This window comes from Oxyura jamaicensis, chromosome 4 (genome assembly GCF_011077185.1).
Source record: "Oxyura jamaicensis isolate SHBP4307 breed ruddy duck chromosome 4, BPBGC_Ojam_1.0, whole genome shotgun sequence".
NCBI classification, from domain to species: domain Eukaryota; kingdom Metazoa; phylum Chordata; class Aves; order Anseriformes; family Anatidae; genus Oxyura; species Oxyura jamaicensis.
The window spans coordinates 22,812,279-22,829,937 of NC_048896.1; the positions used below are offsets into that span (position 1 = coordinate 22,812,279).

General features: G+C 48.5%; 1 protein-coding gene across 5 annotated transcripts in view; it reads left to right on the forward strand.

Moving 5' to 3' along the window:
* SHROOM3 (shroom family member 3) overlaps positions 1-17,659 on the forward strand; it is a 148,808-nt gene that overhangs the window by 98,237 nt on the left and 32,912 nt on the right. The window contains exon 1 of one of the 5 annotated variants that reach the window (XM_035324147.1): positions 15,750-15,936. The exons of the other annotated variants lie outside the window; for them this stretch is intronic. The gene's annotated coding sequence lies outside the window, so the exon portion shown is untranslated. Of the gene's footprint in view, positions 1-15,749; positions 15,937-17,659 lie in introns of those variants that run through there. 5 annotated transcript variants of the gene reach the window in all.

Here is a 17,659-nt window from a genome sequence, read left to right on the forward strand (position 1 = left end):
GGGGTTTGGAGGTTTCTTTGTGGCGACCAGAAAAATGCAAGAGAGAAAAAACTCCTAAAAGTCTGAGTCCTTGTCTCCCCACAACAGAGTTACTCCTGTCATTCATGGTGAAATATATGGGGAAGGGAGGTATTTGGAGTTATTCATGACATTAAATTGAAAAATGTGCTTGAGTGCTCTGCAGGTCTAGGGCAATTGTACCCACGTAGCATGTACATGCATTGATCCTGCTAATAGGCGCTGGCCTCAGCTCGAAGAAGCACGCTGTGTTTACTCTTCCATCTCCATTACCAAGTCCATCAGTGACATGAGCTGAAGCAGCTAATAGCTTGAAAGCCTCCACGACCTTCAGCAAACCCCCTAGTCTGCACTGACAAGGTGCACAGCTAACGTTGTGTGGTCCGCTGACCAAAACGCTACATTTTATTTCAGAGTGGCCACCGACAGCGAGCAAACTGACGGCATGCAAAGCTCCAGGGCTGATGTTAGCTGTGACCTGGGAGCTAAAAGGAAATTGCTTGCCAGCTTTCAGTCTGAATCCCATTATTGCCAGATGAGAAGGGGCAGTGGGATGGGCAAGATCTTCTTTGCACTCATTGGGCGCTGCTAGTCTCATCCATCTCTGCTGTATTTCACTCAGCTTCTAATTCAACTTGCAGCAGTTGGGAGAAGCACGTGGGAAAGCCATCGGAGCACTGGGGAGGCCAGGTCTAGTTTCTTTTATTTTTCTTTTGTGTCAAAGGACGTACATTTTCAGAGGTAGTGCAAACATGAACAGGACTGAGGAAAATCCACTATACCAATGATTGCAGTTTGCTGAGGGAGATTGTATGACCCCTACTCTTTTGTTTAAATAGGATTATACTGCCATCAAAAGAAAACACCAAGCAAGAAACCAAAACCCTGCAAAAAAAGTTAGGAACAACCCTTGGAGCCCTCCTGCTAAGCCCTTCTCTTTGCAGAGTATATCATTTGATACTAGCAGCACCAGAATCGCCTGATGGGGAAATCACGCTTTGCTATATATACCCTAGTGTTTCACTGGTTTGTATGGAAGGACTTTTCAGAATAAGTGCTTGCATCCTGCCTAGTCCCTGCAGGATGAAGGCGTGGAGGTGGTTCATTTTGAGCCAAGCAGTGTCAGAGATGTGCTCAGCGTGCAGGACAGTTGGTGTGCTGGCTACAGGCAGACTGCTCTGCGATGCAAAGCGTAAGCATGTACAGGACAGAGTGCCCCCCAGGGCTGCTCCAAACAAAAGGTGAAAATTCACTTTCCTGTTGAAGCAGCAGCAGGAGAGATTTGCACAAAGGCAAAAGTGAGGTTTTAAAAGCTGACACTTGGCAGGCAGGAGGAGCAAGTATCACCCAGCAAGATGTGAGCATGGCTTTAGATGTGAGCACAATGTTGTTGTTTTTTTTTCCTGGTAAGGTCAGTGAGGCATCTTTGCTGAGACACCACCACTCTGCAGGTCCACTGATGATGCAGGTTGTGTACAGGTTGGCTGTGTTCTGCAAGGGAATGTCTGTGCATTTTGGGAAGATCCTGCCACCTAACACAAAGTGGAAGAAGTGTCACTGGTGCTGGAGAGGCCCAAGGTGAGCTCTGGACAGTGAGCACCTCCTCTATGTGGCTGTCCATCACCCAGAGCTCCCTGCAGCACCGCCACTCCCCAGCGTGGATGTTGGCCCGACCTACGCCTGTTTTGTCTGGAAGGGAAGCTGTGGTCATCGCTCCAGGGTGATAGGGCTGGAAGTTGGTTGAAGGTTTCCTTCTGTCAGCTCTGTGTGCTTCCTATGATCACACATGGTTAATTTCCACTTGGACTGTCTGCCTGTCATCTGCCTCAGGGTGAGTACTTGTGCTGTCATAAGTACATAATGCCTAAATACATACTCTCAGGTTATGGGAAGCCTTGGGTTTACGTTACGGCTGGTAATTTTTTGTTGTTTTTATCACAGAAGGACAAATGATCATGAGGTTTTATGGTTACATCCCCAAAAAGGACTTTGTTTCATTGCCTGGTAACTTCTTGGAAACTGTTTACTGCTTGGTATCTCTCAGAGTTGCAGGCCAAGATGCAAAGTACACTTAAACGCTTTCAAATCCCAATAAAAGCATTTGGAATCATTTTATGAAGCAAATGATTGTGAGCCCATTTGGCGCCTAATGAAGTGAGTGATCCTGAGCAGGTGACATACACTGATAGGGAAAACCTGTGTGCCACATAGCCTTCCAGCTAGAGAGTGAAATCATGCACAGGAGATGTGATAGCACAATGATGTTTCCAAGCAAGAGCTCCGCAGGCAGCAGATAATCATGCCTGATAATGTCATCAGCTTTTTAGCTGGGCGATGGGCGTCTTTGGTCAGAAAGGGACCCATGCCTGCAAAGCAAACTGAAGGGCAGGTGTCACAGTAACCTGTCCTCACTATTATTACCAGGCTGTTTAATCTTGTGTCCCCAAAACCCCAAACCTTACCTTTCATGTCCAAGACAGCAATTTAGGGCTGCTAAGTGTTTAACCTGTTTAGATGGTGCACCCTCTAAGATGCACATGGGAGGAGTATGTTGGTCACCCCAGCTGGAAACCTGGCGTTGACGGCCGTGTGAACTGCGTGGCATGCTCCAAGTCATTTTCTGAGGCATGTGATAGCATGCCAGGTTTTGTAGAGAAAAATGTTTTTCTCTAGGGAGCACAAGCGGAAAAACCACAGGACACGGTACTCTGCTGTGAGAGGTACCGCGTCAGACGGTGGGTTTCATAAATAAGATTCACAGCTAACATTTTACATCCTTTATAACGTCACCTGCCATTGCTCTTCCACATCTCCCAGCGTGTTTGTCACAGGCTCTTTGATTTATGTGTCTCGTTAAACATTAAGCATTGTGTTACATTATGAGTTAGCAGATAGAGGAAGAGATGTCATCCTGAGAAGTAGCCCCGGCAGAACACCGTGTCTCCTGATACAGACGCACCGGTGCAAAAGGCCATTACGTCACTTTTATTTTATCTGGAGAGTAGAATATATTTGTTCAAGGAAGGCTGGCGGGAACCATTTTAAGCCAAGACAAAATAAGTTACTTATGAACTGAAATAAAGTTATCCGTGCAGCCGTTTATGATTACTTAACGGCAGGTGAGGTGAAGCCAGAGCCTCTGTCTTATGAAGAGCGCATCGGGGAGTGGGATCCTCTCGCTGCTCTTACAGCCTCGAATTACGGGCACATCTCCTCCCTCTGTAAAACAAGAATTTCTGCCTCTGTCAGACAGGCATACTTGTGGAGGATGCTTGGATATTCCCTTGGCACGGCTTGTAAGCACTTTGAGCGCGGCTTGCTGCCTGAGCACCCGCAGCAAGCAGAGCTAGCGGGCTGCCCACGCTGGCTGTCCCTGGGGCTGGCAGTGCAGTGCCACCGGGAGCTAGTGGCCCAGGGCAGGGTGAGTGCGGGGGCTCCCAGGGTGCCGGGCTGCGATGGGAGCCAGGGTAGAGCTGGGGCAGGCGAACAAAGGGCAGCCCCAGGGCTCGGCTGGCAGCGGAGGAGTTTTGCAGAGCCTCCCTGGCTGTTTGACAGGCGAGCTTCATGTTTGGTGTTTCTGGGGCCTCTGCGGGGCACCAGAGAGGGAGGGAAGGGGTGTAGGAGTGGACCCTGCCTTGCTGCACTTTGCTCTTTGCATGTGAATGCTCCCTCCCCAGAAGGATTCTTCAGATGTGATCGAAAAGCCACCTTTTTGCTCTGGCTGCATGCACACTTCTAGGACCACAGCATTCAACTGTCCCATCCATCCAGAGAGCAAACAGGTGAGAGCTGTGGTGTTTTAAGGGTTCTGTTGCAGCACTTTCCCTGGAGGTAGTCACCAGGCATCCTAGCAGCAGCAGCAGGTTCCTTGTGTGCATGCTCCGCGTGGCGGTTGCATGTTTCAGTGGGTAGTGTAATGTTCTCGGAGCTAGCGTGGCTGGCAGGTGCCTTGCAATGAGATCCAGGGACGTAGCCTGAGAAATGTTATCACCTGCTTGGAGTGGCCCACAGACCCTTTAAAGCAGCTAAGAACAGAATTACATTCAAGTGTAACGTTACCAGCCGACGTCTTTCCTTGTGCATTTGGAAGGAATGTAACCCATAGACCTCATCCATCCATTTATCTTCACTGCAATTTTCTCCTCTGTTTCTCCTGCCCAGAAGATCAAAACATCCCCTTTTCCCATTCCCTGTGATAATAATTCCTTTTTAAGAGCGCTCTCTGCGTGTTCTCCTGCCTACACCCAGCCTTCTGTTTCCTGTCCGTTCAGCACTCCCTGCCCATGCAGTCACACCAGCAGCACCTGTTCACGCGCGTGGATTTTTGCTCCAAACCTCAGCTGTGCCCAGCCAGTGATGGGTGAGTCGCAGCAGCAGCTTTCTTTTCTCAGCAGCAGAGACCTGACTCAAGTCCTGCTAGGTCTTGAGGGCTAGTGATGATTCCAGCAGGAACAACAAAGAAAAATCATAGCCTCCTAAGCCTCCCTCCTGAGAGAGGTGAGGCTCAGGCCAATGTGCACAAGGGAGAGAGGGGAGTGCTCCTGCAGGTCCATGATGTGGGAATTCAGGGGGTTGAGAGCTGCTTGGTTCATAAGGAGTGGTGCTGTGTGCTTAACGTGGAAGAGAGAAGTTTAGTTTGATTGAAATGCAGATTACTGTAATTTTTTGAGAAAGTTAAAGTTAACAGTTAATAATCATAGGGGGTTTTCTTCCAGAGATTGGTTTAGGTACAAGACATGGCAAAAAAAAACTAACAACTGAGCATGCAGCAGTTGACTCCAGCCTCCTTGGCATGGCCCTGCAGAGAGGGCTGCAGCAGGTGGGAGTCCTGCCACTGGGAGACAGGCAGGTTGTGATGCCACGGCAGCCAAAACGTCTCAGATGTCCCTGTGTTCAGCAGACTGCAAACGAACGCTGTGTTTGTGGTGAGAAGAAAAGCACTGTGGTGTAGAGCCCTTCTCCTGCTGCATAGAGCCCTAGCTCCTGGCAGCACTGGGAGAAAATCCACACTCCCTGCTGTAGGATGCGGTCAGTGGCAGTGAGCAGATGGATCCCAGAAGGGTGCTGAGTGAGCAGCAGTGACCAGAAAAGATCCTTCCCTTGTTTGTTTAGTTAGGGAGGACTCTCATGGTAAATCCTCTGGGTGAGCAATCATTCTTCATCTCAGTGTTTGCAGAGCACCTGGCACGGTGGGGCCAGGTCAGTTCCTGGGCTTCCCCACCTCAGTGGCAGCGTAAATAAATAAAAAAGCAGGATATGAATCAAAGGGGGTGTTCTATATGATGCCACTGCTCCCTAGCCATGCCCAATTCCTACCAGAGTTTCTAGCCTGGGTAATGCGATACCAGCGTATCAGGTGCTCAAGACACTGGGAAGGAAACCTGTTAGCGACATGGCAATGGAATAAGGCCTGTTCTGCTGGCTGCAGACCTGGCCCCAAATCTGTGACAGGTCAGACATTTGAAATGAAGTACTAATTACCCGTTACAAATGCTTATTCATCAGCGTCCCCAAGTGGAAGCCTATTGGTGCTCTGGATTGCTCTAGGAGTGCAGTTGGGAGCCCTGAGTCTCCCCACACAAAGACTACCTTTATACCACCGGGCATGCGAGCAAGCTGCGCAGTGGGGATAAAGCAAATGAACAATTACCTGGAGCTCGGCTGAACTCCTGTAATCCAGGGCAGGGACAATGGCAGCGTTTCCCTGGTGCTTTTACCAGTCTTAGACGAGACCCGACTGCACTTAAAAGCAGGATTTCACAGCCCCCGCTGTCCCAGCCACCCTGTTTGTCAGCCTCCAGGCTGCTGGCATCCCTCATTCTGACAGTGGCAGTCACCACCGGTGTGCCCCTTCCCCTGTCACCACTGCCACCCGTCTCGTGGATGCAACAGGGATGTTCCCTGGGGTCGTCCGTCCTGAGAAGCAGACCCAGAAGGTTGCGTACGATCGATTGGCATGCACATCTTTGAGAGCGTTTCCTTTCTCTTGGCAAGCGCTGTGTTGAAAACAGGCAATTCTGTCCAAAGAACCCAAAGTGGCAAGAGAATAGAAATATCTGAAGCTGTGTGATACCCAAGCGGAAAGGAGAGCCGCATGAGAAGACATTGTGTCTGAAAGCCATGATTTAGGGGGATTGTTACCAAGTTAAACGTGAGTGAAAAGCTTGGCTAACTGTGATGTGATGCATGCTTGCCTGTATTCAGATGAGAGCCACTTCTCCAATCCTTTATGTTCTCATTGCACCAGTGCTTGAATTAGCAGCGCTCTCCTCTGGGTTTAACGAAACATGAAGAATTTCAATCATCAGTTGTTCTTGATGGGAAGAGGCATGTGGGTTTTTTTGATGTAGCAGTAGCTGCTGCATTAGCTCTGTTCTAGTGGTAGGGAGGAGGATCAGAAGGGCAAATTTATGCCTTTGAAAGAGGAATCTGATGCAAATGAAACCAGCCCACTTCACCCTGATTAGATTTCATCATGTTGTGACTTCAGCATCCTGGCAACAAGGGCAAAAATTTGAGAAATGTCCTGACGTTAAAAGGACACAGTTCCTATGGATTATCAGTGTACCCTTTTTTTTAAAAAAAAAAACATGCATCTTTACTGTTCTTTCAGCAACTTGAAGCGGGCGTCAAAGAAAAGTATTCAGCCAGACAACAAAAATAGCCGGCCAAGTGCTCTCCAGCAGTGCCCTGATCCTGTCTCGTGTGCTACGGAGGGCGCAGATTCCTTTGCAGTTACAAACAGGCTCCAGGCTGGAGACAGACTCCATTTCAGGCTAATTTAAGTAAAGCACGTGATGATAACTGATGGCCCATGCACAGCAGAGTTATAATGGGTACAGGGCCCCCGGTGCAACATGGCTACATCCCAGTCGTGCTGAGACAGTTTACATTTCCCTGGATAGATGGGGTCTAATCTGTGCTGTAAGGCATCACTCTAAAAACTATGCTACAGCTCCGATGGAAAGATCAAGCCATTTGTCTTCATAGCGTTATCCCAGCTGGGCAGGGAGGAAGAATCCATGTAGTTACACAGCTCACAAGCTTGTCATAAGTGGATTTCCCAACATTTTGTACTCCTGTGTGTTAAGGGCGTGTGCTGGTCCTGGCTGTTTCGAGCAGCTTATTAGATCCCAAACACAGAATGAGGAGCATGGTAGCAAGCATTAACAAGAAACAAGAAAATACATTGCTAAAAGAAGACCTAAGCAATGTCATGCTAACAAAACCAAAATCTTGCCTGTGGCTTACATTTCTCAAGTGAGGGGCAAGCATAAATACACACAGCTTCACTGAGCTACATCAGTCAAAATACCTGGCACCGACATTGCGTTTTCACCCGACATGAACTCCTTCCTGTGAGGACGATGCGGATGAAAGCTGGGTCCTTCTCTGGGCTCTGATACAGGCATTTTCAGGCATCACCTGGAGTCACCTGGGTGAAGTTAAGAGGGGCTGGCTCCCTGCTCTGGTTTGTGGCTGCACACGTGGTGCTGCTAACACGCCCAACAGGACGGTGTATACCACCACCCAGGGGCAGGAATGATCCACGGGGAGAAGGAGAAGCTGCAGTATTTGAAGTGGCTCTCGAGGCTAAGGATTTTGCCTTTGAAATCATAGTTTTATTTGTCTGTCTTCCCATGCAGATGGCTTTGGCCCAGGAGCTCTCTTACTCCATGCTGGTTTGAGTGCTTAATGCATTGGAGTCCAGACCTCAGTACAGTGCTGCTGTGCATCGGGAAAGGGCGCAGAAAAGCCAGCAAAGTGTCTCCAGACCAGAGAGGTGTGTGTTGAGAGGTAGATTGAAAAGTAAACATTTTATGGGGCCTGGTAGCTTTGTTGTGGAGAATGGCAAACCGTCAGGCTGGAACCTGGCGGCTATCACTCTATGAAGTACAAAAGGAGCTTAGTTTCTAAGTGGCTAATGAGTTTACTACCTTGTTTCTGTCAAGGGTTTTGCAGGGGTGATGCTGATTAATGTGTCATGCCCTTTCCCCAGGCCTGTCCCCTTCCTCTTCCATCTCACCAGGCTCTGTCTGACACCATTTATTAGGCTACTTGTCCCTGACTTGTGAGGAATAAATATTGACACTGATGGCTGCTTAAGAGGATTTGTTTTTGCTGTTCAACCTGTGAAAGAGTTTGGCACTTCTCACTCAAAAGCCGCTCTGTGCTTGAGACTGGCTCCACCCAGACTTAATTTTGGAGGGTTTTTATTATTATTATTATTATTATTATTATTATTATTATTTTTAATGAGGCTGATCACAGCATGTCCTGTGCACGAGGAGAGGCTGCGATTAGGGATATGCATTGCTCCCCTTTTTCGTATTGACGTGAAGAACAAAGATTTACAGACTGAGACTACAGATCACTGCATGTCCCTAGCAAAGATGTGGCTTCCTTTGAGATGGTGCTGCTGTTCACACTGGCAAATAATAATCTCTGTTGCTGCTGGGGAGAGAAAGGAGATTCCTCCTTTGAGGTGGTTTGTGTGAGCACGGTAGGAATGCACTGGGGCATACACCGGGCAAGGGAGATGAAGGGTTCCTCTCCTCTGGCTGCAGTCCTCGTCCTGCTCCAGACTGTTGTCACATAGTTCACATCTCTGCAGGATGGGCAGATGCTAAAAATGATTTCAGTGTGTATTCTTTACAAATAAAAATGCAAGGAGGTGATCAGCCAGATTGCAACTCAGCTGCCTTCAACAGGCTCTTACATATTCGGTGGTTATTCTTTGGGCTCTGTATGTATTTGAAAACCTCAAGTCCTTCCTGCTGTTGCCAGGCTATTTTTGTGCCCTCCCTGGACCAGTTTTTCACCGAACCTGCCCAGTTACCTTGGTGCAGAGCAGGTACGTATGGTGAACCTACAGCATTTCTTGTCTCGGGGATGGATGGACAAGTAACCAGCACAGCTGGGTTCTGTAATAAGAGGATTTTTCTCTTTGCTCTTCTGTGCTTCAGTCCCTGAGAACTGCAGGTCTCCGAACTCTGTGCGGAGTCATGCTCCAGGTAATGCAGAGGTTCTGTGTTTTGTAAAGCAGCTGGCCAAATCCTTATCTCCTCACTCAATCTCTGCTCATTTCTCACTCAGGCAAATCTCCTGCTGAAATCCTGAGGAAGTAAATGCACGCTGTGTTGAGTAAGGGATTGAGTAATTTGTCTAAGAAGAGTTGTGTGAGTAGGATAGAGAAGCAGTTCAGTAAGAAGCAGTTCCTATTATGGGGATTAAACGTTGCTACACACATAAAGGTGATTTAGCTCTTTAAAACTCACTCCACCCCTCCAGTTACTGCAATTAAAATCTGGCACACCTGGAAACACTGCAAAGCAGTCAGGTTAGAGGGCAGAGAGAAAACTCAGCTGTAGACTTGAGTTGGTTCTTGATGCTGAACATCCACCATGCCTGTGACAAGTGTGAATAGGAGGCTTTCTCTTGTCCCTCTGAACAGATGCCCAGTTTGTCGCTTGCTTGGTACCAACCACTGAGACTGGTTTTTCAAAAAGCATCTCAGCTACCATTCTGGCATTTCAGTAACGCCCGTATTTTTGAAGGACAGCTGCCAGGGTGAAAAGCCAGGTTCCTTGGAGTGCGTGTGTATGCAGGCCAGGGAGAGAGATCCAGCTGTGCTGGCGGAAGAGATTAATGCCCTTGCTTGCTCATCAGTGCCAGAGATCTCATCCATCTGCCACTGGAACAGTTCATGTAAGCACTCCCTTAATCTTTAGCTTAAAACCATTTAAATTGCTGGTCTGAACTGACCTAGTTTGTTTTGCCTTCAACGTACTAGGAAACACTCACGCAAACCACTGCACCAGCAGATCAAGTCTGGCCCCAGCTCCTGTGCTGGTGGAAACGGTTCCCAGTGGGAGCTGGTCCTGCCTTTCAGGTCTCGGGTCTATCCCACAGCTGGATCCCAGGTGGGACACCTCCTGCCTGACATGCCCACCCCTCCCAGGGACAGCTCTTCTTCATCCAGCAAGTATCACTGTTCTGAAGGGTGAGTGTAAAAAAGTAATTCTGGAAGAGCTTTTTCTGGTTAGTGAATCTCTCGGTGTGAACATCACTTCTTCAGCATGGAGGCTTGACTTTTCCCATGGAATGGGTTGGATTTTGTAATCCTAAAATGGAAACAGGTTCTTACAGTATATGAGTATGGCTCTCATAGCTACCTTTCTTTGTAGGAGCTGCAACTTTTTTTTCATTTACACTTGTCCTTTACAACTAGCTGGTACCTTGTTTTGTATTGTGTACGAAAAGTTAGAAGTCTTAATTTATATTAAATGACTTCTGATCAACATGATTCAGCATCAGAATATCCCAGGTCACGTGCAGATAACTTTATTGTTTTACCTGTGTGCAGTGGTTATGGTCCTAAAACTGACAGATGTGTTCCTGACCTTCTCCGTGTTCTGCAGTACATCGTTCTCACTTGAGGTACCTCTGACTAACAGGTATGAGCACTGCTGCACCTGGAGAGAGCTGATCCTCATCAGTTATGGCCAGGTCCAAAAGGTTGTTCCTAAATGAATCTTGGTCCTTACGAAGAGGGTTGAAGCTCTGCTTCCCCAGGCAAATCCCGTGCCTTGTCCAGAGGCCAGTGTGGCTTGCTGTCTCCAAAAATCTAATGAGTAGTTCATAATGCTCAAGAGCAAGGCTGTGGATGCCTGTGAGAGTCCCAGGGGTAAAAATGAATGAAAATGTCATTTCTCTGTAATTTTGCTTCTGTTTTGACAGAGTAAGTAGTAGGCCTGTTTTCTAAAGTGGCTAAAACTCAGTGAGTGCAAGGTGCAGGAAAGCATTTCACTTGTGGGGAGAGCTGGGGTGCACAGCAGATTGCTCTCCACTTTCTGTGGATGCCATCATGATGTTATTTGGCAGACTGAGGCAGTTGTAAGCTCTCATTTCTCACCTCCCGAGAAGGGGAGGTCTCCCCTGAGCTGGCAGAGTGCTGCTCAAGTCAGCACTGGCTTACGCAGAGAAGACCAGAGTCGTGTACTTCCATTGAACTACATCCTGAAATGCTACTTTACAGAATTAAGCCACAATCCTGGAAAGATTTGGGTCAGAGCTGCACAGAGAGCATTTTGTATGTGCAGGAGCAGCAGCAGGATGTAAAGGTGCTGCAGCATTGGGCACGTGCTGGTGCCAGGCCTGCCACCGCTGTGCCAGAAGAAGTCAGTTGTGTGGACGTGGTCTTGTGCCCCAGTTTGCCTTAGAGCACCACGATGCTCTCCTGGCATTAATTTGGTTCTGATGGAGAGTGAGAGATGTTGGAATTAAAGTTTGTGGAAACCAGAACCTGGAAACATGCATCTGATCACCAGTGTTTGGGTTATTTTAACTGCAAGCTCTTGGGTAAGAAGGAGTCGCCTTTTATTATATATGCATGTGTACACTGAGAAGTGGGGGGCTCCAGTGCCTGGACTGGCTTTCTGGGTGGTACCACGACACAAACAGCAAGCTATACCTCAGTATAACCACGAACTTCTGTTACAAAAAGCCAGGAAATAACTAAGGATAAAAACTCCTCTTTTTTTTTTCAGCCCTTCAGGTTATTCCTTCCATCTAGGGCTCAGGTCTTTTTGGCAGGGCCACGCAGGGAATCGTGCGCTCCGGCCACCAGCTCAGCAGCACAAGAAAAGACTCTGAGCTTCAGGGCGGCGTGCCCAGCTGCCTGCCTGCACGCTCAGTTCACACACGCTGTCTGAGGGAGAACTACTCACGCGAAGCAGGGGAAGGCCCATATTTCAGAAAGCCTCGATTTAGGGTGTCTTTAAAAGGGTGGCAATCGCTGGGGTCTGGGTGCAAGGAATGCCTATTATCAAACCTTGAGAACAAAGTGAACGCTGCATATTGTGGACCCAAATGCAGCTGGCACGGACCAAAAATGTGCATGTGAGTGCCTTTCTAAGTACCCAGTAATCCTCCAGGGCAAAACGAGGATTAGGGCTCTCTCACAGACAAAGAGGGAGTTCATTTTCTCAAAGGTGCCTTGGCCAATACCAAATTCAGTGAGGAACCCGAATGAATGTGAATACTCCTTTCAGATCTCTGCTTGCAAACAGGTACAGTGCCGAAGCAGCTTATTTGTGTGTGTTTGTGTGGGTCTGTGCAAACACAGCATGGCCAGATTGTGGGACTGAGGTCAGGTCACATAAAACCCGTCCAATCTCAGAGAAAGGGAAAGCCAGAAAAGCATTGGACAAGTAGAAATTGATGGTATTATACAGACAAAATCCAGTCTCTGTTCTCCAGATTTTGCCTTTCTGGACCTGGAGGTCAGTGCTCATTCTCTGCCTTTAATTGGAAGTTGGTTAAGTTGCAATTAAGTGATGAGCCCTCCTGGAAGGAAAGCTCTAAGTATGATTTCATTCCAGGTGAGTTCTCAGCCTGTTTTTCCTTGCCCTGACACACTGTGTACTCAGCATAATTGCATAGGAGCTATTAGATTGAAAGTGGTGAGTGCTCACAAATGAAACATATTTATGTAAAATTTCCTATCCCATGACAGCTCAATGATTTCTTAGCCCTTTAGCTTGCCTTGAGTAGTGGTCGTGCATCTAGAGGAGCACAAGCCACCTCTGCTCTGCGCTGTTCCTGGAAAATTCCTTCTTTTTCCTTTTGGTGATTGGCTTACGGCATGAGGATCAGCTCTACTAATCCCATCTTAACAGATAATCAGCACGGATGTCCCTGCGATGCATAGAAAAAATATTTGTAGTGATTTGTATCTCAGAAGCAGCAGCCAGCAATGCTGTGTTTTTGGGTCAAGTATTTTTTTCTGTGAGCTTTACAGACCCATTGAAATCCAAGGGGTGGACATTATTGTTTCTGCTTAGGATGTGGATACTGCTGCAGAGCTTTCTGGGACAAACATCTCATTTGGTCCCAGGACTGACGTGCTCAGTAAGCAGTCCTGTGATTTCAGACCTGCCTTGCTCTGTGTTAGGATGCAACTGAGTCCTTTCAAGGGTTTCCCCAGGCAGAGCCTGGTGCATTTTGAGGTGCTCATGAAACAGCCCTCAGTTCCTTCTCTGCCTCGTTAGACTCTGGACATGAAGCTGTGTCTCCAGGTCCTCCATCTCAGGTGAGTGCTCTAACTTGCACGTTAGAAAGCTCACCCAGGGCCTGAAGGACTTTTCCCAGTGAAAGCTTCAGCCCAAACTGCCTGCTCTCCAAGGAAAAGTTCCACTTCTACAAGCAAGATCTTTTTTTGTTGGAAAAAAATGTTCTGTTCACACATTTCCAGCTGGAGAAGGCTTTGTCCTGCTCCCAGGTCCCTTGAGTGCAGGCTCACAAACCTGTTGCAGCTCCCTACAGCTAAGAGCCACGTGTGCCCTGTGCAGGGGAGGACCTGGGCCTTTGTGCTCTGCCACACAGGGACGCTTGCACTTCAGCTAAAGGAGATTCTGTAAGCGTGACGGATATGTGGATTACGGGCTATTTCTGGACCAGCCACAGGAGGTAACAAAATAAGAAATACGTAAGCAATCCGGTCTTCTCACTTCAGGCAGAGCAGGAGGATCCGCAAAACAGCATGCCCACCGGAGAGGGAAAGGTTGGAGCCCGGGATGAGCGCGGTCTCCCTCCCATCCTGCAGCACTACCCAGGGGAACCCACTCTTTAACAGCGTGGAGAAGGCAGAAGGGCTTTCTGTTTGCCAGGAGATGGGGAACTGCCGTGGAGGCGGCGTTTTCGTTCGCCAGGAGCCATGATTCCAGCTCCTCAGCTGCCAAGAGCTCGCCCGCAGCCTGCAGGATGAGGATAGCCAGAGGTGAAGCTGCCGAACTGTCCTTACCTCACTTGGCTGAGCTGGGGACCTCAGGACACCCTGTGACATAATGTAACGCTATCGGGATAAAACCCTGGTCTTAACCCCTTCACCTCCCTCCTCGCAGGGCTGTCGGAGCCGAGTCCTGCGTTGTTGCTGCTTCTCCTCGTTTCTGTGTTTGTGCTGTGCTGTTGGCTGCTTCTGTAGTGGAGGAGGGTTGCCTCGTATGTTCTCCTTGTAGACAAAGGGAAAAGGTATTAGGTAATGCCTAACAATTACTGTAGAACTTGGAAGAGGAGTTCCTCGCTTTAATCTCAATTTGAGGAGCATCAGCAGGTGAATTACTTTTCTAGGAAAGCTTTTAATTCCGATACCGGTTATAAACACTCCTGTCGGTCCCAAGTGATTAAAAAACAAAAACAAAAACCAGAATTTGAGCTCCATCCTCTTGGCATAGAAATAATGAGACATTAAAAATGACTAAACCTGTCGTTTGTGGATCGGAACCTGTAGGAATTAGGTCTTCTATTGCCACAGCAGGAAACTTGGCATTAGCTGAAAATGTAAGTCACCATGACTGCAAGAGGTGGAACCATTAGAAAAATAGCTATTATGAAGAGATTTCAAAAGAAAAGAAAAACACATAAATAAATTTTAAATATAGTTCCAGGTGCTGTTTATGGATGATCTCAGCCCTGTCCTAGACCCACACCTGGCATCACAGACAGCTAAGCAGAAAAGCAGCATACAGGATGCTAGTGCCGACAGAGAAATGTAAGGCTAACGTGCTGGAAAGCATGCTATCAGCAGGAAGACTTCAGAAGCTTGGTTTTGCGTGCCTTCCCTGTGTCAAATCTCTCCCCTTCAGGAGCTGTAGCCAGAGATCTGAGCTTACACTGCAGCGTTTCATCAGTGAGAGCAATGATTTATGCCACTCCCGTTACTCAGCTAACTATTTTATGATACCTGGAGCTTAAATCTCTGAGGCTATTATCTTTGCAAAGCCCGGCTGAAATTGGTCAGCAGGTCCAGACACTGCTGTTGGGGGGTCTGCTGGGCAGAGGCACACACCCGCACCTCTCAATGGGGCATTGGTTTAGGAAATGATAAGGAAAATTGAAAAAGGTGCGAGAGAAAAGCCAAGAGCCTGAAAGGTTAAGATAGATGGTAGGAAATATTTGAGGTATGCAGGTAATGGGAGGTCAGTGCAGGAGGCAGATAAGGCGGCCAGAGGAGGTCACAGTTGGTTATGGTCAAAAGCCGGGGAGCTCCCTAAAACATGGAATGAGTTCTACAGGGTCGTGACAGCTTGGGAAGGGCACGGGATGTCAGATGGCAGAAAGAGGCAAACCAGTCTTGTAGGGAGTCGATGAATGAGCCATGTGAAATAAGGCTACCTCTGCTTTCTTATAGGGCTTTGAAAAGATGCTGAAAAATAGGGAAACGTTTTGCAGATGCTCAGTTCAGGAAGGGCAGGGGAGATGCTGCCTGGCTGGCGTGGCGCTGCCTGCTTCTCCTGCTGGCTGCAGCTCCCTGCTAGCACGGCGGTGGCTGTGCCCTGACACAACGAAACTTGTGGCCTGTAACGTTGGGCTGCTGCTGGCCGTAGGCATTTCTTAAAAAAGGCTGAAGTCTGTAGTAGTGAATTCATCTGCTGTTGGTCAAACATAGCAAAAAAGAAAACCTAGCAGGCCATATTTTTAGATGAGGGAAAAGCTGAGCAGAGTGCCTCTGTACAGCCAGTCATTAACGTGTGGTATTAAATACCAAGGACGCTATTGAAGCAGCGAATATAAATAACAATTCGTAATTAAACAAGAAGTCTTTAGAAAAGGAAAGATTTCAGAGGCAGCTGCCAGCCTCAGGTGGGAGGTAAAGGAGACTTAAATAGACCGCTAGCTTTCTTGTCTCCCGCTTGTGAACTTTAGAAACAACATGATAACACAAAGAACAACTGCGGGCCACTCCTTGCCGGGAGACTTTTTAGCTATGCAGTTGTGAGGCACTTTGCAACATCCCGAAATAAAATGCAGCCTTAAGGACAATCCCAGTGGGCTGGGCGCCCTTGCAGGGAAGGGGCACGCCACGGCGCCCTGCTGCCAGCGCAAGCTTTTGGTGAAAGGCTGCTCGAAGGAAAAGGGGTGAGTAGCGACAGTCAAGATGCAAGGTAGGCTCTGGATGTCTGCAGCGAGGTGGCTGCTCTCATGTCACTGCTGAAGCAGTCTCTTTCTAGAGATGAGTGCACTCCTGATGGCAGGGCTGAGCTGCCTTAGGAAATGATTTGGGAACACCTTAGGAAATCTGGCTTGAAGAGCTGTGTCGCTTGGTTGAGTGTGGGGCAGAAAGTGGTGAGTGGAGGAAAGGTGCTGGGTTTGTGGGCCCTGTTTTGGGGAGCTCTCCCCCTCGGTGGCTGCAGTCCTGACGCTGGCCTTGGGTGTTTTCCCTGCCCCTCGTTCAGCAGCCGGGCTCTTGCTGGAGGCACCGCTGCATCCTCTGTGGCAAAGCACCTGGCACTGCATGTGTTTCCCTAGCGGAGGGATCCTCATCGCTTGCGTTCCCCACCGGGCTTGATTAATGGTGTTATTTATAGACTGCCTGATTAGTTTTCAATGTCTTAGCGAGCCCATCATTCCACACAGAGCTCAGTAATTACGGTTTTTTGAGAGGCCCGGGAAGAAACTCCATTGCATTTCCTTCTTACCCCTAAACAACAGCCCTGGAGCCCATGCAGGCACTAATTAACGTTTCTTTGTCTCTGAAATAAACCCTGAAGTTATGCATGCTGGCAAGCTGGGTTTTCTCCCTGTGTGAGGGGGAACACCCAGGCTGCTTGCCCTCCTGCTGCTCGGAGCCACCGGTTGTGAGGTCTGGGTCTGCGTGGATCCCTATGGGAGTGCTTGGAAGTGGCACTTTGGGACGACTCTGCTCGCAGTGGAGCTTACGGAGTCTGTGTTTGTTGTCTCTTGCTTTCTTCATGTGTTTCTAAAGCTATATAAAAAAAAGCCTTGAGTGCTGAAAGATGACTAGGCTGTGGGGATGGGGAGGCTGTGTGCGCTTACTCCTCTGTATCAGTTTCTCCAGCTGCTGATTATTCTTTCTTTTTTCTTTTGCATTAGGCACAGGGGCAATTCCCCAGTCCTAAATGTTGTTCCTGGCTACTTCTGTGATAGCTGGCTGGAGAGAAGGCAGGAGCAGCTTCACGCAGTGCAGGAACACAGCTATCGTGTAGCCTCAGAGAGCCAAAGTGCACTGTGCCGAAGCAGAGCAGAGAGGTTATGACTTAGCACTGCCAGAGGTGTTAGGAAAGTTCATTGCTGATCCCAAGCTGCCCCCTTTGAACATGGCAAAAATCATCTTCTACTGTGTCAGTATCTGCCTATAAACAGGTTGGAACTGCACGCAAGGAAATCCCCTTGACTTTGTTTCTGTGTCCTGGTGAGTTGGCAACACCGGGGGACATCGAGGTGCCTTTTCCAAAGAGCACCCACATTGCCACTCCAAAGCAGCAGGAGCCACAGACATCAGCCCTTCTGCAAGTGAGACTGCCCTGGTACCGATCCCCCAGCTCTTCTCTAAAAATCTTGGGGATTTCTTACGGTGAACTTAGTAGGCAAAGAGAAGCGGAGCAGTTGGTGGTCCTGGCATGTCCCATGGAGTGGTAAGGGAGGTTGTGCCCCTGCCGTGTCCCACAGCCAGTGCTGCAGCAGGAAGGGGCATCTTTACAGTCTGATGAGAGGCTTGATGTGATTTGTTTGAACACACAGGTAGTGAGCGAGTGCTGCCTTGCTCTCTGTGTCCCTGACCTGTTGCATTCATTTTACTAAACACATTGAAGCCAGATCTACGTCGCACCCAGCACGGTTT